The sequence below is a fragment of the Silene latifolia genome, chromosome X, assembly GCF_048544455.1.
Source record: "Silene latifolia isolate original U9 population chromosome X, ASM4854445v1, whole genome shotgun sequence".
NCBI classification, from domain to species: domain Eukaryota; kingdom Viridiplantae; phylum Streptophyta; class Magnoliopsida; order Caryophyllales; family Caryophyllaceae; genus Silene; species Silene latifolia.
Window position 1 is genome coordinate 187,984,699 of NC_133537.1, and position 23,498 is coordinate 188,008,196.

The window sequence follows — 23,498 nt, forward strand, 5'->3', positions numbered from 1 at the left end:
TAACAGGCACCCACTTTGGCGGTTCTTGTTATATTTTAGTCCATTAATAAGAGTGGTAATCCGTCTCGTTACCCTCGACTGCCACTCAGGCACAGGATCATAGTTAGGATCTATGGATCTTACACAACTCTGTTTCAAAAACAAGTGTGAAATTAATTATATAAAACTTATGAAAATTCTTATAAACTTAAGAAAATTATTATAAACTTAAGAAAATTATTATTGAAAAACATAATTACCACAAAGTAATTCCACATCTTCTGACGCTGTGCGTTACTCGCGTCACCCCACCTAGTGAAGTACTCATCTCATGTGTTACGGGTGAACGACCAAGTAACATATTTCTTGATTGGTTCGTCATCCCACCTGAAAAACACATAAATATTTGAAATTAAAACTGTAAATGTTAAGTTTTAAAAATAAAAAAATTAACATAAACTTACCAATAATGATCATACCGAGCACGGGCCGATGAGAGAGTCACCTGCATCTCCTCCTGTCTCTGTGATGGAGGATCAGGATCCTCCTCATCCTCAACCTCCTCGTCCTCCCGATTATGTTGAGATGCATTACTATTGCTCCCAAAATAACGGCGAAAAATGTTCGGCATAATCACTGCATGAAAACAATTCAAATTGTTAGTTCAAAGAAAAAATCCTTTCTTAATGGTTGAATAAGGAGCATAACAAACTTGATCGACTTGAAAAGCTGCCACAAATGGGTTATGTCCACGAAGTTTCTTTTTCTCGTTTACATATACAAGTCCATAAACCTTATGGATACTAAGTCCTTGTGGGGAATTATCAAGCCAATCACATTTAAACAATATAACCTTATAAACCCTTTGCTCGGCATAATAAGAAAGCTCAATTACTTCATTTAGGGTTCCATAGTAGTCCAACCCTTCAGTTGAATTCACAGAAACCCCATTGCTTAACGTAGACTTCGAAACATCAACTCCCTCCTTAAAAGCTCGAAACTTATAGCCGTTGATGGAATACCGTCTCCAAGACTTCGTTACTAGGACCCAATGCTAAAGCTATTATTAGACGATCCTTCAATCTATGAACCTATGAATACAAAAATGTTAATTAAGTTGTTATATTTTTTTCAATATCTAATAAGAAATCAAAATGTGTAGTTCAATTTCAAAGAAAATGTATCATCACTTACTTGATTTCGGAACCATTTCGGAAAACTTTTGTCATGTGATGCCCAAACATCATCAGAGGATGTGACATCAGGAAAATTGATTTTGATATGTGCCTCAAATTCCCTATAAGTAGGGAAAGCATGTTTTAGTTATGTATTAATTACCTATAAATTCGATCTAATTTGATAATTAAAAAACAATTGAGTAATGATGAAGTATTAACTTACTTTTCATAAGTCTCTAAAAAATCTCCACAGTTCCTTAGCACATAAAAATGAGCTTCTTCATACTCTTTCTCAGTTAAGTACCTCTGTATACATTTTCCGGTTGTAGTTCCCATGTCATCATTGAATAACTCGGGTAACTTAGATTTCAATTTGGTCATCGAATTTACACCAACATCTAAGTCTTTTGCTTTTGTGTCAATGTGATCTTCGAAATAAAAAGAACAGAAATTTGAAATTTCCTCTAACAAAAAAGCGTTGCATATTGAACCCTCCACCCGAGCTTTGTTGCCAATCTTTTTTTTTAAATGATTAAGAAATCTCTCAAATGGATACATCCATCGATATTGAACAGGTCCTCCAACTTTCGCTTCATAAGGTAGGTGAAGAGACAAATGCTCCATGGAATTGAAAAAAGACGGGGGAAATATCTTCTCTAACTTGCATATTATCTCCGCAATGTTTGACTCCAGACGTTTCATAGAATCAACTCTAATCGTAGAAGTACACAGGTCTCTAAAAAATTGGCTTATCTCAGTTATTGCATTCCAAGGACCTGTCGGAAGCAACTCTTTCAAGGCAACGGGGAGTAGTCGTTCCATAAAGACATGACAATCATGACTTTTCATGGAATGTAACACCATCTTTTATGGTCAACACACCGACTCAAATCTGAAGCATAACCATCCGGGAATTTTAAATTAGCAACCCAGTCACATAGAGCCTTTTTCTCCGCGGTTGATAAAACAAACCTAGATGATGTGGGCCGTTTATAGCAAAGTTCATTAAAGTCTTCTTTACCCTTAGGGTCAAATCTAGTTTTACCTGGTACATCCATGATGGTGTTGATAAGTTGTTCAAAAAAAAATTTCTCAATGTGCATAACGTCCAAGTTGTGTCGAATCAAAGAACGTTTTCCAAGAGGAAGTTCCCGAGAATATGCTTTGTTTCCACCAACCTTCATTCTGATCTTTCAATCTTTTCAATTCTTGATCAGAAGCATCAACTATTTTAGGCAAGTCTTTTACGGATTCCCACACTTCATCACCCGTTAGTTTCGATGCGGCTATGTGATTCTCAGTTTTTCTGTTTTTAAGAAAATGCTTACAATTTTCGCGGAAAGGATGATCAGGTCTTAAGAACTCACGGTGACAATCAAACCAACAAACCTTTTTGCTATTTTTAAGCCAAAAAGATCTATGATCATTTTCTGGACAATAAGGACAGGCACGATATCCACTTGTGGACCAACCAGAAAGCATGCCATATGCCGGGAAATCGTTGATCGTTGATGAGTAATATTTTAGTCGTATTTTACCCCGCATTTATAACTTATTCCGACTTGATTTTTTGTGCCTTTAATGAATTAAAGCTCATTTTACTATTCTAATTAGTAATAATTAGTTTTATTATATTTGCCATGAATAATTGTTTTTGTCTCGAGAATTTGTTACTACCTTGTGTAATTTGGTCTTTATAGGAATCGGGTCAAAAATAATAAAACAAGAAAAGTTGTGACGGTTTCTTTAATATTCAAATGGAACAAATTACAAGTAAAGAAACCAAGTCATCAAATACTGGCGTTTCATTCAAGTTCACCATATCATCCTTCACATCAGTATCACTACACCAGATTCGGACCCGTCCCCGACGAGCTCACAACCGAGTCACACCAGCAGCAGCAACCAAGGGCGGTCGCCTGGATCTCCTCCTTCGACAAAGCAGCAGCAGCTCGAACACCATACCACGGAGCTGCTACTCCGTCAATCTCCGTCCTGCATTCAATCAACCAGCAGTCGCGAGAACCGCCATCTGCTCCTCCCCTTAATCTTGTCGGCACTCCTGCTCTTTACCGTGCACCACCAGGTGCGTGCCTTCGTCAGCAGCACCTTAACCCACCAGAATCGACGACACCCATAGCAGCAACCACCAACCACCTTCACCTCCATCGCCTTTCACCATCATCATCACGCATCATAACCACCACAACCGTTCTCTCCTTCATCTCAATTCATTCACCCACAAACAACCGAGCTCCGCTGTCCAGGACAACGACCAGCAGCGAGCTTCCATCGTCAGACGCCCGTATGCAAATGGGGTTGATGGAATTCTGAAGTATGCGAAGAAATTTGGTTGGTTTTGTTTCCTTGTTTAGGAGTCAAAGGTTGACTTTCATTTGTCCTCTACTCTTGAGTGCTGCGTTTTGGTTATTTGAGTTGTTCCTCCTCATTGACGGTCTTGCCCCTGCATTTCAAAAGAAAGAAAACCAAGCCCAGATCATTTTAAGTGGGTGTTCTTGGTAATTTCATCTGTTATTTTTAATAGCATTGTCAAAGTGTGTATAAAACTGAGAATTTGAGACGCAGGCAGAGAATAATTTGAGAAGAGTAGTTAGAAAAACAGTAGGTCTCAAAATAAAACCTCCTCTTATTTCTTCTCCTTATTAGTTTAATTAGAGATTAATTTAGTTCATCAATTCGGTTCAAGGTTTAACCTTTTTGTATTCAAGTTATAGATCTATCCCATTTATGCATCTCCTTTCATATTTGCATAATTTTCTCATCTCTTTTTTTATTGTTCTTATCATTTTCATTTCATTATTTATGTTAGTCTTACTTGTTAATTCAATCCAAGTTTGTTACTTTATTAGTTTAATTATGTTTATTTCATATTTATTATTAGTGGGTAGCTTAACCATTGTGTCCTTAATTATGTTAGAGTAGATTATTTGTTAGGGGGAAGGGATTAGTGTATTAAATTGGGATTTCATTTAATGGGTAGTCATTATTATCATTAATCATTAAGTAATTTGTGTTAATTTGTCACTTAATTGGTACTTTAATGTGTTGTGTAACCTTAATGACGATTAGTGTCATTTGACCTTGTTATTGAGTCGATGTGGGAGACCCGGGATTTGATTAGACGCATTTAGGATGAGACCGTTTCTTATTATTGTCACGAGAGTGAGTAATAGGGTGGTTGGGTACTTAGTCACTCGAGAGAGTATTAAGACCTCGAATTAACACTTATACTTTGTCGATTAATGAATCTTTAAACCCCATTGAGAACCCAATTAGATACATGAACTCCCTTAATCCCCCTAACTCCCTTAATTAGTCATTTTATATCTACTTTCATTGTTTACTTGTTAGTTATTCATTCATTTCTTGTTTTAATTACTTTTAGAATATTTCCAACATTAATCTCATTATTAATTGGCTAGACTAAAACAAGAACGGAGACTTATAATCAATTCTAACCTCATCATCTCTTGGGACCGACCTCCTTACCCTACTACATTTCATTAGCTTGGTATTGAGCTTTTATAAATATTGTTTGATTGTGGGACCGCGACACCCTACCATCAAAATGGCGTCGTTGCCGGGGATGGTGCTTTGTTAGATAGAAGTATAGGTTTAGTTTTAGGATTAGTCACTTTTACTGTTTTTTTTTTGAAAAAAATTGAAAAACCAAAAAAAAATGATATTTAATTATCCACAATTTTCGTATTAACCATTTCATGTTTTTTGGGAAAGACTTGAGCAACATGTCTACATGTTTAATTTGGATGTTCAAGAGTGGGAGTTTTGCCACATGATCTATAATGGCGTTATTGGTGAAGTGAGGGATGACATTGAGCAACATTGTAATGGGACGTTTACTTGCATGACTTATGGTGAGAGGTGGGGACTTCTTACTTACTTGGCTAGAAACTCCGAGTCAAGAATGGTTAACCATGATGCCCCTCCTTATCACTTTTCCCCACTTCCTATGAATATGCATGGTGTAAATGATTTCTATTTCACTTGTGCGACATGTGGAGGAGTAGGACATACTTCTCTAGTTTGTACTTCATATGCCTACTCCCCTCTCCCGATGAATACATGTAATATGCAATCTTTTTCATCAAGTTGTGAACCATGTGGTGATTTTGGAGAAAATTATGATGTATGCTCCTCTTATGTTCCCCAAATCCTCATTGATGATTATATGGTGAATGATGTTAATGATGTGCAAGTCTTTGACTCTTTTTGTGAACCACCTCGTACCTTTTCAAGAGAACTTGCGCATTCCTCATTCCAACCCACACCCCACTTTCCAATTGATGATTCACCAAACTATGTTTGTGAGTTAGAGAGCGTGAAATTTGATGATGGTGATGTGAGGTTGAATGAACCAAGTAGTTTTCTTAGTGAGAAATTTGAATACCTTGGTTTATGTGAATTTGAGGGTGTTTCTTTTGATGTGGACCATGAGGTGGTGAAGAGGGAGTTGCTTATGAGAGAGGATGTTACTAGAATTGAGATTTGTGACCATGAGATTGTGGATACTTTGGATAGCCTTGATGAGGGAGGGGATATTTCTCTTGATGTTGATGAGCCCCTTTTTGAGAGATTTGAGGATTCCTTTTGTGGTGAGGATGAACTCCTTGTAGTCACCCATGACATAGACCTCATTTCTTTTACCCCCATATTGGAGGTTATGTTTGATGAGGAGGAGAGTATGAGCACCGATTGTGGAGGGGATTGTGAGGTATACCTACTTGGTGAACCCATATTTGAGAAATTTGAGGCTCCTTTTTGCGGTGAGGATGAGTTCCTTATGCCCACCGATAACCTTGACCTCATTTCTTACGCCCCTTTGCTTGAGGTTATGAGTTTTAATGAGGAGTATGATGCTCCTTTACTTGATAAAGCTTGCACATGTGAGTCGGTTGAAACCCCCCTCCCTTATAAACTTGATAATTGTGATGTCTTCCCTTCCATTTTTGAGAAGTCTGTGTTTGAAATGGAAGGGGAGAAAGATGAAGTGAAAGACAAGGAGACTAGTCTAGTCTCTTATCTTGTTGATTGTCCTTTGGTTATCGGTTTTGATCATCCTCCTCCAATGAAGGATGAAATATTTCATATTGTTGAATTTGAACTTAGTGAGGAGAATGAACAAAACCGAGAAATTTGGAAGAGGCTCAAAGATGTGAGCTACTTTGATAAAGTGAAGGCGGCGAGTGGCCTTGTTCACCGATTGTGGGATCCCGGATAGCTTATGGGACCAAGTTTAGGTTTAGCGGTTTCCTTAAAACCGCGCTTCTTGGGAGGCAACCCAAACTTTTATGCATATATTTGCTTTATTACTTTGGAAATATTTGAAAAATCTAAAAAAATGTTATTTGATTTTAATCCCCCTTCTTACACTTGGTCCATTGAAGACAATGTACATTTTAAGTGTGGGGAGGGGATTTATTCCTTAAAATCCAAAAAAAATTGAAAATTTTCAAAAATTACAAAAACATGCTTTCATTTATTTGCCTTTTCTTTATATAAACGAATAAGTGTGGGGAGGAAACTCCCCCAACATGTCTTGTATATATCGTTGTTTGTGTAATAAAATGCATAGGTACATTTGGAATATCGGAGGCATATGCTAAGGAGTTAGAAGACGCTTGGTATAATCGCTCCTATCTCTTCTCCTTTCTCCCTCTCTTTTCTCTTATTTATAATTGAGGAGGTTGGGATTTGTATGTTGAGGAGGATGTTCCAATTTTGGAACTTGGTGATGTGTGCCTATGTGTTGATTAGGATTAGTTGCATTAGTCTTTTCGGCATATAGTTTGATAGTTGCACTTGCATTATAACATGTATATACTAGTTGCATCCATGACATATAGTTGCATTTAGATGAAATGTTTTGAAAAGTACCTAATTGGGAACTTTGACAAGAGCAATTAGGCCATTACAAATACTTTTTCAACTTAAGACTTCGCCTACTAGAATGGATGTAAAACACCCTAGATTGTGTCATACTAGTGTCTTTCAACCCATGACCCAAAGCCTAGTCAAGGGTTTGCATGTGAGTCACCTATCCAACCCCGTGATGCGATATGGACTTGGTTAACTTGTCTAGGTGACCTTGATTGACCTTGTGGTATGGCAACCCAAAAATACTTTCTATCAATAAGTTTGAAGTGCTCATTTCAAAGATTTTGTTATGTGGAAACGTTTTATTGCCAAGGAAACCTCAAATGTTTTGAAATGTTCAAATGTTGAGAATTTTAGTCGTTTTGATGGAGGCGTACCACTTCGATGTGCTTTGGAGAGGGATCCATTGAATTGGGCCCCCACACGGTTGTGAATTCAACCGCCCAAAGACAGAGTGACTATCACCCCGAAAAGCTATTGCCTAGAGGTTAACTGGTTGCCTAATAAGCGATTGGCGAAAGCAAAGGACATTAGCACGGAAGGGACAAACCCCATCTCTAATTTTTGAAATGTGAAAGTTGAATGAGGTCAAATTTTGAATGCTAGTCATATCCACCCTTATTTACAATGATTTGAGCATTTCATTCCCAAAAAAAACCTTTTTGTCAAGCCACTTTGTCGAGCTTGGGACGATCCATGACCTTTACTTTTGTAGAGAACTCGAGACTTGTCATGTCATATGCTACTAGCATCATGGGGATCATCATTCCACGCCATCCGATCGCTCTTGACGAAAGTATTTGGAAATTGAGGATGAAAGTAGTCTAGTTTAACACCATTTGGAGGTGATTTAGTACCATTCTCTTAGCCTTAGTAATTTGTTGAACTAGTATTTGTGACGGAGTATATGCTCTTAAATTTGTTCTCTTTTAGTTGACTCCGCCACTTGATGAGGAAGTGGCTATTACTTTTGTTGATGCATCTTGTTTTTTTGGTTATGTGCTTCATGTCAAGATGTGTCCAATTTTCCGCAAGCCCCCACTTGCCATTTATCGGATATTATTAGTTTAGCTAGTCCTTTATATTATGGGTCACGGTTTAGTTTAAATGAGCTTACTCGAGGACGAGTAAGATTTAAGTGTGGGGAGATTTGATGAGTAGTATTTTAGTCGTATTTTACCCCGCATTTATAACTTATTCCGACTTGATTTTGTATGCCTTTAATGAATTAAAGCTCATTTTACTATTCTAATTAGTAATAATTAGTTTTATTATATTTGCCATGAATAATTGTTTTTGTCTCGAGAATTTGTTACTACCTTGTGTAATTTGGTCTTTATAGGAATCGGGTCAAAAATAATAAAACAAGAAAAGTTGTGACGGTTTCTTTAATATTCAAATGGAACAAATTACAAGTAAAGAAACCAAGTCACCAAAGGGATATGCACATTAATGGCTTGAGTCACGGAGGGACTCATGTGGTTGAGACACGACGTCTAGCAGGGGATCCGGTTGGCTTCCGGACCCGGTACGTCTGGGCGTTTCCCGATACCTTTGTGTGAGATGTAGTGTCATGGGCGTGTCCCTGGCACCGGTAGTTGTGGGTACGTCTGGGCATGTCCCGGTACCGGTATGGTGATTGCATAGTCGAGTCTCATTCAAATGATTATGTCGAGTCTACACTTATCGAGTCGTGTCCTATAATTGTGTATTGAAACTGACGTTTGTTGTGTCCGTGTAAATGTCACCTATTTCTGGGGTGGCCTGTGTCGATCCATATGATATTTCCGATCATATGGGGAGCAGTTGTTTACAGGTTAGCTTTGGTTGCTTGCGGGAGACGGGGACGAGCCGTGATGACATTCGAGTTAAGCTTAGTCGACTAGATTAGTTTAGTAGTCATGAGTTATATTATTCATTTCATTTATTCAATTATGCCTATGTAATTCACTAAATACTTATTTACGTTAATCGTTTCTCAATTGCGCCTCCGATTTCACTACCTCGGGAAACCGAGAAGGTAACATCTCTCAATTACCTTGGCCGGGTAAGAAAGGGGTGTTACAAAGTGGTATCAGAACCTCAATTTTGGAACCTAAACCAATGAACCTAGGTGCGTCTAATAAAATGAACCCGACACGAGTACAATAGGAGATCGGTTTTGGATGAGTGGGCGCCCTCATGTCAAAACTAGTGCCTATTTCCTCGGTTGGTCACTACGTCGGTGGTTACAAGTAAGGGTGAATGATATAGACAATGTTCTGTGATTGCATGAGTGATATAGTAGTGGTTGAACTCTTGTATGCTATGAATTTCACATGTGTATGGAAGTTGAGTTCTTAGATTAGTGTGAATAGCGTGTTTTGGAAATGATTAACATGTGTTGGTGTATGGTTAATAGTTTCAATATTTGAATCACATTGTGTGTTAATTGAATGCCTAGTAGTACCCTTCAATCTTGACCATTGAATTGCATAAAATATAAAATGAAATCAGGGGAGTTTGGCAATGCACAATTTTTAAACCCAAAAGCACATGAGTGCCATCCATTGCTGATATACTTTGATGGGAAATAAACTTTGATATTATACATATCTTTTACGGAGTATTATTAAAGAATAATATATATATATATATATATATATATATATATATATATATATATATATATATATATATATATAGAGAGAGAGAGAGAGAGAGATTGAATCATGTGAGTACCCTTCTTAGGGTGGCGGTGGACACCTTCTAAAACCGTCGGATCTAATAACTAAAGATACTCCGGATGTTGCCACGTGTCCCATACAAAACCCCAACAAACACACATTTCCCCCTTTCAATTTCATTCATTCAATGACAGTCGACACAATCACTGACATTCTCTCTTTCTCTCTCTTTACTCAATCTCCTTCTTCAACTCGGTTCTTGACTCGTCAATCTAATTTATTTTCCGATTCATTCTAATTTCGATCATCTTAATTTTCCGATCCAGGTAATTTCGATTCATCCTAATTTCGATGAATTCAACCTCGATGTTGCTCAATACGGTACATAATTTCACTTCTCGATTTCTTCTTCTTTTTCACTATGAGCATAGTTTTTGATGTTCTAGTGAATTTGCATATTGTTGATTTTCCAGAAATATACTATGATGATGCATTAGCGTGTTTGATTGATAGTTTATGCAATTCGATTTCGATTATGTTGATTCATTTCATTTCATCGATGTTGATTAGTTATGTATTTGTTGTTGATTTAATTTGCTTCTAATTAAGTTTTTAGGTTATGACGTCTTACAAATTACAATAGTTTTTGATTCCGAAGGAAATGAATTATGAATACAAAAGTAGGCGAAAGAGTGAATGTTTGTTAAATTAATTTATGATGTTCTTGAGAATTCTGGATTACGAGTAATTGAGAAGCGGTTCTCGGAGTGTTCACGAAAATTGTTACGTTTAGATGTTCAGCTGTGTTCATCCAGAACTTTAAGATGACAAACTCAAAGCTGTGATAATTGTTAGGTTTAGATGTTAAGTTATCTGTTTCGATTTCTTGGATGAATTTTTCGTTTTCTTAGATAGTGTTTGTACAAATGCTGATATAAGTGGGGATATGTTACGTAGAAGTTATGACAATTTGATTCTACAAATTTATGAAGATGCCGAAAATATGTTTTGATCAACTTAGTTTCATATTAATTGATTTGAGTTTTCGTCTGATGTGCTTGATTGGTTCTTGTCCTCTTGATCATTCATCTGATGTTTCTGCAATATACCATCTCTGGTCGCAAATTGCTGGAGTCGTAATCTTGAACATTTCCTTCATAGGCAGAGTCTTTGAGGTGCGATGTCGCTTTTTTATTGACTACTTACTTACTTGAACTCATTGCTTACATTTTACGGAGTAATTGCCATAAGAGAACGTTATTTCCACCAAAAGTTTAAGTTAACGGTTGAAACACAATCAATGATTTTATACATTAATAAACGTAACTTTAGACACACACATAGCTTTGAACATCGTGTAGACACGAGTAGAACCCCAAATATAGATTGTCGAAAGAACATAAGGTTAAACTCCATGATAGGCAGCAAAATGTACCAGTAATGTGGATAAACTTGTTTTTACAGTAATCTTCGACACCTCATAAAGGCTGCGGAATATTTGCTTTATTCTTTCAAGAACTTCAAAGGATGTGTTTTACATCTAACTGATAAGGAAGCAGAAATAATCGCAAGTAGGCCAACCTCGTCATTTTTCATTCCTTTCTTAAAGTTTTCCATATGAAAAGAAACACTGTTTGCTGTTCAGTATTCTAATCGGGTAATGTTGAATGTAATGTTAGAAATGGCTGGAGTGGTGTCTGTATTTCCAAGTGAAAAATGCTCCCTTCATACAACAAGGTCATGGGATTTTATGGGTTTCCCATCGGATGTTGACAGAAGCAGTATTGAGTCTGATATAATCATAGGTGTGATCGACACTGGAATTTGGCCGGAATCTGAGAGCTTTAATGATCAAGGGTTTAGTCCACCTCCTGCAAAATGGAAGGGCCATTGTGATACTTCAAATAACTTTCCCTGCAACAAGTAAGATATACTTTGTACCTCTGTTCAAAATGGCTGAATACTTTTTCAAAATCTGTGACAGGGATTTTGGTTCAATAAATGTTCGCGGTTGGGTCAGACAATTTCTAGGAATTTATTTGTTTCTAATAAGAAGGTAGCAGTAGATCAAATTTACACTAGGTAACGTTCCTGAACTGTTGTGTCCTTGTTGTAAAAGGAATTTATTTGTGGCTAGGTGGTGTATATTCTTATGTCTCTTCTAGTACTTCAAATTGCTGTGCATTACTGTTTATTGTTGTTACAGAGTTTAACCTGTGTACTGATGAGGCCTAAAGAGATCTTAAATTGCTTTTTGCTGATGTATAAGAGAGTGACATTAGATCTACAAAAAGGGAAACTTGTCTTAGATTCATATTAAATGCAAAATGTCTTCTATTGGACTTACGAAACTTGTCTTTTGTTTCTTGTGTTATTGTAAATGTTTACAAAGATGTTTTCAAATGTACATCAAATCACTAGTGTTTCGATAAGTTTGTATTTGTTAATACATAAATAATTTTTTGACTAATATCATCTATTAGCTCAAAAGGTAGAGCATTGTGCTATAGCGCAAGATGTGAGTTCGAGTCTCATATAGATGAACAAATATAAATATAGGATTTTTATTTACTTTGTTAATGCTAATATACGTCAATGACCACTCAATAAGTTCTTAGATTTACAAAATAAGGTTAAGGTTCACAAAATAAAGTCTAAGTTTCACAAAATAAGGTCCAAGTTTCACAAATCAGGACTCAGGTGAGGCAGACTGCTTCGCCATAATTAACAGCGCCCTACCTGACTTCAATCATTTATAACCAAGTTTCACAAAATCAACTTATAGTTTCACAATATAAGCTCAAGGATTCACAAAACAAGATCTAGGATTCACAAAATAAGAAATACGAGATGCCGCTACTCGCTACTCTGAACATTCTTTTCAAACCAAGTATTAAGCACTTACAGATTCATTACTCAACCTGGTCCCTGAATGATTTCAGTTTGATATCTCCGTCATTGATTTAGTGTTTCACTAAATCAGGTATAGACACAATGAGGGTGAACACCTCGAACAAATTGAGGCTCAAGTTTCACACAATAAGGGCCAAGTTTCACAAAATAGGAAAAATAAGCTTCATGCCACCCACCCATTTAATCTTTGTTATGTACTCGTATATCTTAACGGCTATTAGCTCAAATGGGAGAGCAATGTGCAAATCTTGCAGAAAGGTATGAGTTCGAATCTCATATAGCCTAGTTAATTTAAGAATCTAGTGTATTAAACTTGAATCTAGTGTATTAAACTTAAATACAATAACATTGAGAATGAGTTAGCCAAATCCGTACTCAGATGTGCAAAATTGAGGATGAGTAGAAGAAGCTCAAACTTAAATGTGCACAAACGGCGTGCATAATCCAAAACGTCGTGCAGAGCCACTAAAGGAGTAAAGGATTACAATTTTGAGTCCTTTGTAAAGTCAATGTTAGAAATTATCTAAATTGGGTGCAATTGCACATGACAGAAAAGGCCAAAACCCAAAAGTCCACTAGAGAAATACCAATTAGGCTTTGAAGTGTGATGGAGTCAATAACCAACATGGGAATCGAACCCACATCTTGTGCATTGCACAACGCTCTGCCATTTGAGCTAATTGGTTTTAAAATAATTAAATCATTCCACTAGTTTTCATCATGTGAGTTGTTCCCTTATCCCCCTGGCATTAGAGGAACGACTGAAGAAATTGCTTCTCGAGGTGTGCTCTAGTCCTTACCTTGGAACTTTCCATTTTTTGGTTAATCACTACATTTGAAAAGAAATAGTTGTCACTTTGGTATTTTGCTCTCGTACTAGTGTAGTTGTGTATATAACTTCGATCTTTTTCCACGTTCATGTTGAGGAACAAAATTAATTGCGGTTTTTTTGAATATGTGATGCTTTAGTTCATTCCATCTTGAAAGAATGTGAAAGAAAATCATACCCCCATTTATTTTAACCACTTATGATGATCAAGTTTCACAAAACAAGCCTTAAGATTCACTGAATAAAGTATGAGATTCACAAAATAAGATTTGAGATTCATCAAATAAGGAAAAGAGCAAAAAACGTGATTTTAACCACTTATGATGACCAAGTTTCACAAAACAAGCTCTAAGATTCACTAAACAAGGTCTGAGATTCACAAAACAAAGCCCGAGATTCACCTAATAAAGAAAAGAGCAAAATAGGTGATTTTAACCACTTATGATGATCAAGTTTTACAAAACAAGCATTAAGATTCATCGAACAAGGTCCGAGATTCACAAAACAAAGTCTGAGATTCACCTAATAAAGAAAAGAGTAAAATAGATTATTTTAACCACTTATGATAATCAAGTTTCACAAAACAAGCCTTAAGATTCACTGAATATGGTATGAGATTCATAAAATAAGGTCTGAGATTCACCAAATAAGGAAAAGAGCAAAAACGTGATTTTAACCACTTATGATGACCAAGTTTCACAAAATAAGCTCTAATATTCATCGAACAAAGTTTGAGATTCACAAAACAAAGTCCGAGATTCACCTAATAAAGAAAAGAGCAAAATATGTGATTTTAACCACTTATGATGATCAAGTTTCACAAAAAAACCTTAAGATTAACTGAATAAGGTATTAGATTCACAAAATAAGGTTTGAGATTCACAAAATTAGGAAAAGAGCAAAAAACATGATTTTAACCACTTATGATGACCAAGTTTTACAAAACAGGCTCTAAGATTCTTTGAACAAGGTCCGAGATTCACAAAACAAAGTTTGAGATTCACCTAATAAAGAAAAGAGCAAAATAGGTGATTTTAACCACTAATAATGATCAAGTTTCACAAAACAAACCTTAAGATTCTTGAACAAGCTCGAGATTCACAAAATAAGGTTTGATTCACCAAATAAGGAAAAGAGCAAGAAATGTGATTTTAACCACTTATGATGACCAAGTTTCACAAAACAAGCTCTAAATTCTTTGAATAAGGTCCGAGATTCACAAAACAAAGTTTGATATTCACCTAATAAAGAAAAGAGCAAAATAGGTGATTTTAACCACTTATGATGATCAAGTTTTACAAAACAAGCCTTAAAATTCATCGAATAAGGTATGAGATTCACAAAATAACGTTTGAGATTCACCAAATAAGGAAAAGAGCAAAAATCGTGATTTTAACCACTTATGATGACCAAGTTTCACAAAACAAGCTCTAAGATTCACTAAATAAGGTATGAGATTCACAAAATAATGTCTGAGATTCACCAAATAAGGAAAAGAGCAAAATAGGTGATTTTAACCACTTATGATGATCAAGTTTTACAAAACAAGCCTTAAAATTTACTGAATAAGGTATGAGATTCACAAAATAAGGTTTGAGATTCACCAAATAAGGAAAAGAGCAAAAATCGCGATTTTAACCACTTATGATGACCAAGATTCACAAAACAAGGTCTAAGATTCATTGAACATGGTCTGACATTCACAAAACAAAGTCAAGGGAATTTCGAAAAAACTAAAAAGATGTGTAATGTGTGTTGACCAAAAATCAAAAGGAAAGCATGTGTTTTGCAGTTGTATGAGAGCACAGCACTATCAATCAAGGTTTAGCCAACCACAAAGATACAAATACAGTAATACACTAATACACACAGACACACTTGTTTGATTTAGTCGGCATTTCACTTTTCGACTATGGATCAGTCAGCAGCCTAACCAACCTACCTACTCCCTCATTTACTACTGTCTTCTTTTGGCTCCATTGGATTTCGAATGAAAACTTTGAAACTCATCTACTATTCGTTATCATCACCATTGCATTTTAAATAACTCGATTTACTTGAATGAATTACTAATCAACAGTAGTATAATTCACATGTTTCTAATCTCAACATTTTAGCTTTTCTAAATAGATATGAAAATATGTTTCACGATACCAACAAAAGACTTCTCGGATCAAAAAATTATGGAGTCTCTTTCAGATTAAATTGTCCAAATAGTCTATACTAATCGTGGAGTCTCTTTCAGATTCGACCAACAAAACCAATAAAGGAATGAACACAATGAGAAAAATTAGGAATTTAACCTGGAAATTAATCAAAAAATTATGAAATTACCCGGAAATTATGAAATTACCTGGAAATTAATCAAAATCTTCTTCGAAAATTGCTGAAATCGCGTTCTTTGTATGTTGTTCGATGAAATTTACGAACAATTTTGCCGGAAATCGTTTGCAATTGATGTTCTTGATTGGATTTTGGAAACGAGATTTTGAAAATCGCTGCAACGTTGTGTGTTATATTTTTGAGAGAGAGAGAGAGAGTAAAGTATTTGTGCTCTTAATTGTCTATTTTAGATAGAGAAAATATTTGGGCCAAATGAAAAGTTAAGAATGACCCCAAATATTCAGCCCAATGAACATTGATAATCAGTCCATGCTAATCAGTCCGCCCAAGTTTAAGGAATTTGGTGAGGCCGGCCGCCTCGCCATAATGAGGTGCCTCACCGGATCCGGCCTCTATATATATATATATATATATATATATATATATATATATATATATATATATATATATATATATATATATATATATATATATATGAGTTCTAGTAAGTCCCTTGCATTTTATGAGTTCTTAAGTCCTTCTAAGGGCCTTTGGATGAAGGAAATGAATGGGTGAGATTAGATCTCAAAGGATGGCCACAAATCAATCTTATCTAATTAGCTCCTCAACTCAATTAAGTTCCCCACTAATCATTCATCCTTGATTATCACAAACTCTCTCTCTCTCTCTCTCTCTCTCCCTCTCTCTCTCTCTCTCTCTAGAGAGTTGAGATCTTGTGAGTTTGGTTTCTTATGGTGAGTTTGTGCTCACATGTTATTCTACTATTATTCTTATGTTCTTATGCTTCTCTAGTTTTCTCATTATGTTATCTTTTATTTTTATTTTTTTGTGTTAGCACATATTATTCCAGTTTTTTTTGGTTATTACCTATTATTCGAGTATTATTTTTTTTTTGTCTTTTTTTTTGTTACACTACAATAACACGTGGTATTGTGGTGTTATTCTGGTGTTATTATATTGTTATTCTGGTGTTATTGTAGCGTTAATGTAGTGTTATTATAGTGTTATTCTTATGTTATTCTGGTGTTATTGTAGTGTTATTATAGTGTTATTCTTATGTTATTGTGGTGTTACTCTGATGTTATTGTGGTGTTATTCTTTTGTTATTCTCACGCTTCTCTAATTTTCTCATTATACTATTTTTTTTGTTATCACGAGTATTACTCTTATGTTCTTCTGTTCTAGGCTTCGACATTCACATTTCCCTTGTTAAGATTCGGTTGTTGAATTCTCCAAAGTACTCCAACTTCAATTTCAAACTCATTAGGAGCCTTTGCAAGCTTCTCTCTCAACCTTTTGACTGCAACTTGATTGCCATCTTTGAGCGTCGCCTTGTAGACAGTGCTAAAAGGGCTATTCCCCATGATCTCAGCTGTGGCACATAGCAAATCATCGGCAGTGAACACGAACGGCCCATCAGATAGCACCAATTTGCCACCAGTGGGCCCGGCTTCACTTGTTTCTCCTGTAAAACACCCTTTTCGCCGCCATGACCAATGTTCTTTCCATTGTTAGCCTTAGAACATGTTCTTTTCCTGATCAAACAACACAACACAGCAAAACTGTTATTAATATTATGTCTTTAGTACTAAATCTTCTTCTTTTTGATGGGTTTGGACTACTGGAGGGACTCTCAGAGATTGGTGCTTGCGCAAAACATGGAGTAGAAGCACTAAACCCACATCAATTTTCGAACTCCCTCAATTTCTACATCAATCAACAACAGCCCACCAATTTCATCACCCTGCCACTGACCTGCACTGCATCAAACGCCACTGCCCCTCCCAACGTTGACGACACCGCTCCCTTCCACTATCACGACCATCAGCAACAACAACCAGTAGTCCAGTACGACCACCTCACTCATATTGACTCCTCATTCTAATCACAATGCAGCAGCCCGACACTCACTCCTGCGCCGTCCTCGGTTCTCGCACCACCTTGCCCGCCCCTGGTCCCACCGTGCATCAGTGTTTTGTTGCGCCGGAATATTGATCAGATAAATCTGTTGATTGATCAAGACCATTCCCTATCATCATAATCAATCGACCTCTATTTTTATAATAGAGCTCCTAATGGTGGTCGAGTCGACTAGTTCTGGAACACCAGTGGCTGGCCAGATCTGGGACGCGGTGGTCGGAGGTTCCAAATATGGTGAGGAATCGGTGTGGCTCGTCAATGGCGTCGTGAAATGAGGGTCGTGAATATAGGACCACCAACATCTCGCTGATTGTGATGAGTTTTTTGTGCCAAAGATGAGGTTCATCACTGATGGTACGTCCGACGGAAAGTGCTGATGGCGGTATCTCCGGCCTTGCAGCGTCGAAACTCCGGCGATGTTGGGTGGTGGCTGTGTTAGGAAAAGGAGTTGAAAGGGAAAGACGGTCATGAGATCTTTCAAATAAATTGAGATTTTTTTTGTTTGAGCGAAGAGTGGGTGCAGTTACGTGGCTGTCGTAATTTTATTGTCGAGTTATTTTAATCTCAACCACTTATTTTCTTTTATCCAATGGCTACGTTTTGTGAGCACAAACTCAGCCTATATATATATATATATATATATATATATATATATATATATATATATATATATAGTAATAAGATCAAATGAGTCCTCCTCTTACATGTGAGTCCATAAGTCCCATTATGGGCCATTGGATCTTGGAAATGGAGGGCTAAGATGAGAACAAAAAAATTAAGGTTAATGCTCTAATTTTGCCATCTTCCTCTAATTTTCTCATTAACTACATTAATCCTCCTCATCTTTCATTCATCAACTCATTATCACATCTCCTTATTCTCTCTCTATATCTCACTTCTCCATATTCTCTCCAAAAAAACCAAGAAAAAAAAACCAAAAAACCAAACAAATAAAAAACCCAAAAAATCCAAATAAATCATTTACTCATCTTTTCCTCATTCACCGTCCACCTACCACCACCCACCGGAAACCACCACAGTCGCCAACCGCCACCGCCGCCACCACCACCACCATCGCCGCCGCTGCCGCCCCGACGTCATTTTTTTATTTTATTTTTATTTTTTAAACTTGATGTTTGGGTGTTCTTTTTATTTTTTTGTTGTTTTTTTTTTCTCCTTATATCGTCTTGCTATATAATATTGTTTCAAATTTGTGAGTTTTTTTTTATTTTAATCTTAGATCTACTAAAATAGATCAATTTTCATTGACCCGTTTTTTTTTTCATTTCCGTTTTGTTTTTTTTTTTCAATTTTGATGTTTTGGTCTTTTTTTTTCCTAGGTTATTCATTCTTACAAATTATAGTTTGATTTTAGTACTAAATCTATTAGTTATGAAATCTCATTTTTTACTTTTTTCTTGTTGATATCACTTTGTTAATATCCGTCTTGTTATATATATTTGCCAAATTTGGTATTTAAAATTTTTTCTTGGTATTGTGTGATTTAGGATCTATTAAAATTACTTTATCGGTTAAAATTACACTTTTTTCCGTTAAAATTACACTTTTTTCTGTTAAAATTACAATTTTTCCTTTGAAATTACACTTTTTTCTGTTAAAATTACACTTTTTTCCTTTAAAATTACACTTGTCTTCATTAAAGTTACATTTATCTCTACTAAGGTTACCTTCTCAATAACTAAAGTTACGCTTTTGGACTGAAGTTACTCAAATTTGGACTAGAATTACACAATTTGGACTAAAATTACACAATTTGGACTAAAGATACACAAATTTGGACTATAGTTATACATTTGGATTAAAATTACACTTTTATGGACTAAAATTACACTTCCGTGGACTAAAATTACACTTTTGTAGACTAAAGTTATACATTTGTGGATTAAAGTTACACATTTGTAGACTAAAATTACACTTTTTTGGACTAAAATTACACTTTTGTGGACTAAAATTACACTCATAAAATGATAAAAGATACACACACTATCAATTTACTAAGTTACACTTTAGTGGACAATGATTGAAATTGCACAAGATCTCAATGACTCAAAATAAATGAATTGTGTAACTTTAGTTCAAATTGTGTAATTTTACTCTAAATTTAGTCGTAAATAGTGTATTATTAGTTCAAAATTATTCGTAAATAGTGTATTTTCAGTCCAAAATTGTATTTTTAGTCCAAATTTAATCGTAAATAGTGTATTTTTAGTCCAAATTTTGTATTTTCAGTCCAAAATTGTATAATTTTAGTCCCAATTTAGTTGTAAATATTGTATTCAATTTAGTCGTAACTAACTCCATTAATTAGTCCAAATTAGTTAGTCCATATTGTCCAAATTAGTTAGTCCAAATTGTCCAATAATTCAAATTAGTCTGTAATTTTAACAAAAAAAAGTGTAATTTTAACAGGAAAAAGTGTAATTTTAAAGGAAAAAGTGTAATTTTAATAGAAAAAGTGTAATTTTAACAGGAAAAAGTGTAATTGTAACAAAAAAAAGTGTAATTGTAACAGAAATAAGTGTAATTGTAGTAGAAAAAAGTGTAATTTTAACAGGAATAAGTGTAATTGTAACAGAAATAAGTGTAATTGTAACAGAAATAAGTGTAATTTTAACCCAAAAACAGTGTAATTTTAACTTAAAAAAGTGTAATTGTAACAGAAAAAAGTGTAATTGTAACTTTAATAGGAAAAAGTGTAATTGTAACAGAAAAAAGTGTAACTTTAATGACGATAAGTGTAATTTTAACAACAAAAAAGTGTAAATAATGTGAATATAAAAACCCAAAACATCAAAATAAAAACCAAAATGCCAAATCTCAACAACAAATTCCAGAAATAACAAGAGACGGTTTTTTTTTTAAAAAAAAAAAAAAGAAAATGAAACAAGATCTCAAAAAACAGATCTTGAAATAAAAAAAAAACCGAAACTAAAAAAGCGAGAACTAAAATTGAAACGACCAACAACAACAACAAATTCCAGAAATAACAAGAGACGGTTTTAAAAAAAAATGAAACAACATCTAAAGAAAAACAGATCTTGAAATAAAAAAAATGAAATGAGTGAACCCAAAACAGATCTTGAAAAACGGTGGTCATGAAGTGGAGGGAGGCGGCAAAGGAATTGGAGGGAGGCGGCTAACGAGGGAGGCGGCAGTCATTTGAATGACAGCAGTCATTTGAAGGCGGCTAACGGTGGTCATTTGAAGGACGGTTGTGGGTGACAGGGCTAATTAATGGAGTTATTTGAAGAACGGTTGTGGGTGGCGGCTAACGGTGGTCATTTGAAGGACGGTGGTCATTTGAAGGCGGCTAACGGCAGTCATTTGAAGGCGGCTTGGGTGGGTAGATCTGAAAAAAAAAAAAAAAGCCGAAAAGAGAGGACGTGGTGGTGGTGTTGGTGGTTGTCGTGGGTGTCAGGCTGAGGTGGTGATGGCCGTGGGTCGACGGGTTTGGAGTGAGGGGATTTTTATTTTTTTTGTTTGGGTTTTATTTTTTGTTTGGGTTTTGTTATTGAGAGAGAATGAGAGGAAATGAAATGAGTGAAACTGAATGATTAGTGAGGGATGAGTAGTGGTTAAAGAGAGGGGATTAGAATGAGGAGGGGATTAGGAATGATTAAGGAAGGATATTAGCTAGATTCATTTCTAGCCCTTCATTGAGATGCAATCTCTTCCCTTCATTCCCTTCATCCAAGAGCCCTTATAAGGACTTAAGGACTCAATAGATGTAAGGGACTTAGGAGAACTTCACTATATATATATATATATATATATATATATATATATATATATATATATATATATATATATATATATATATATATATATATATATATATATAGGTAAGATCTAATGAGTCCACCACTTCCATTGAGTCCATAAGTCCCTCTAAGGGCCATTGGATGGACTAAATGGAAGGTTGAGATGAATTTAATTAAAGGCCATTAAAAAGAAAAGGAAAAAAATGTGGATGGTTGGATTGAGATGGATGGTTGAGATTGAAAATTACCAAAAAAAATTACCACTAATCAAATTTCTACACACTAATTAATTTTTCTTTCTCTCTCTAGCCCCTAATTAATCAGTTTTGAGTTTTAGATTTCAGAAGTGTAAATGTAATGTTGTATGAGTTTTACAAGTGTAAATGTGACGGAAATTTTGAATTTATATAATTTTAACATTTTACAAGTGTAAATGTGAAGTTTTACGAGTGTAAATGTAACATTTTAAGAGTGTAAAATTTATTTTTTGTGACGGAAATTTTGAATTTATATAATTTTAACACTTTACAAGTGTAAATGTGAAGTTTTACGAGTGTAAATGTAACATTTTTAGAGTGTAAATTTGATTTTTTGTGACGGAAATTTTGAATTTATATAATTTTAACATTTTACAAGTGTAAATGTGAGGTTTTACGAGTGTAAATGTAACATTTTAAGAGTGTAATTTGATTTTTTGTGACGGAAATTTTGAATTTATATAATTTTAACGTTTTACAGTGTAAATGTGATGTTTTACGAGTGTAAATGTAACATTTTAAGAGTGTAAATTTGTTTTTTTGTGACGGAAATTTTGAATTTATATAATTTTAACATTTTACAAGTGTAAATGTGATGTTTTACGAGTGTAAATGTAACATTTTAAGAGTGTAAAATTTATTTTTTGTGACGAAAATTTTGAATTTATATAATTTTAACATTTTACAAGTGTAAATGTGAGGTTTTACGAGTGTAAATGTAACATTTTAAGAGCGTAAATTTTGTTTTTTGTGACGGAAATTTTGAATTTACATAATTTTAACATTTTACAAGTGTAAATGTGAGGTTTTACGAGTGTAAATGTAACATTTTAAGAGTGTAAATTTAATTTTTTGTGACGGAAATTTTGAATTTACATAATTTTAACATTTTACAAGTGTAAATGTGATGTTTTACGAGTGTAAATGTAGTATTTTAAGAGTAAATTGGTCCTTTGAGTGTAACTTTGGTCCTTTATAAGTGAAACTTTTGTCCTTTACGAGTAAAACTTTAGTCCGACTACCAAATAACACCACCACCGTCGTCCTCCACCACCAACTCATATCCACAAAAAATATGAGTGCAAATCTATATAATTTTAACGAGTGTAAATGTAAAGATATACGAGTGTAAATGTAAAGAAATATGAGTGTAAATGTAAAGAAATGTGAGTGTAAATGTGAACAAATACAAGTGTAAATGTAAAGAAATGTGAGTGTAAATGTGAACAAATACAAGTGTAAATGTAAAGAAATAAAAGTGTAAATGTAAAGAAATAAAAGTGTAAATGTAAAGAAATGTGAGTGTAAATGTAAAGAAATACGAGTGTAAATGTGAGAAAATAAACTGTAAATTTAATGAAATATTAGTGTAAATATGAGGAAATAGAAGTGTAAATTTAAAGAAACATGGGTGTAAATGTGAGAAAATAAAGTATAAGTAAAAACTACTAATAACTACTAGATCTAATAAAAACCCAAAAAAGAGAGTGAAAAAAAAACCCAAAAAAAAACATCATCAACAAAACAGGTAAAAACTACTAGATCTAATAAAAAGAGAGTGAAAAAAAATATCTTATATAGAACTAAATAATAATAATAATAATAATAATAATAATAACTGAGAGAGAAAAGAAAAAAAAAAGAAAGAAAAAAAAAACAAAAATACAGCAACAACGACACAAAGAACACAAATATAAAACAATAACAAGCCTTCC

The 23,498-nt window shown here is 34.7% G+C and overlaps 1 long non-coding RNA gene across 1 annotated transcript; it reads left to right on the plus strand.

Moving 5' to 3' along the window:
* Positions 1-3,756: 3,756 nt before the first annotated feature.
* Positions 3,757-11,897, plus strand: LOC141623753 (uncharacterized). The gene is made up of 5 exons (XR_012533612.1): positions 3,757-3,925; positions 6,772-6,820; positions 10,066-10,120; positions 11,204-11,310; positions 11,419-11,897. It is a non-coding gene; the product is annotated as an uncharacterized LOC141623753 (long non-coding RNA).
* Positions 11,898-23,498: the final 11,601 nt, after the last annotated feature.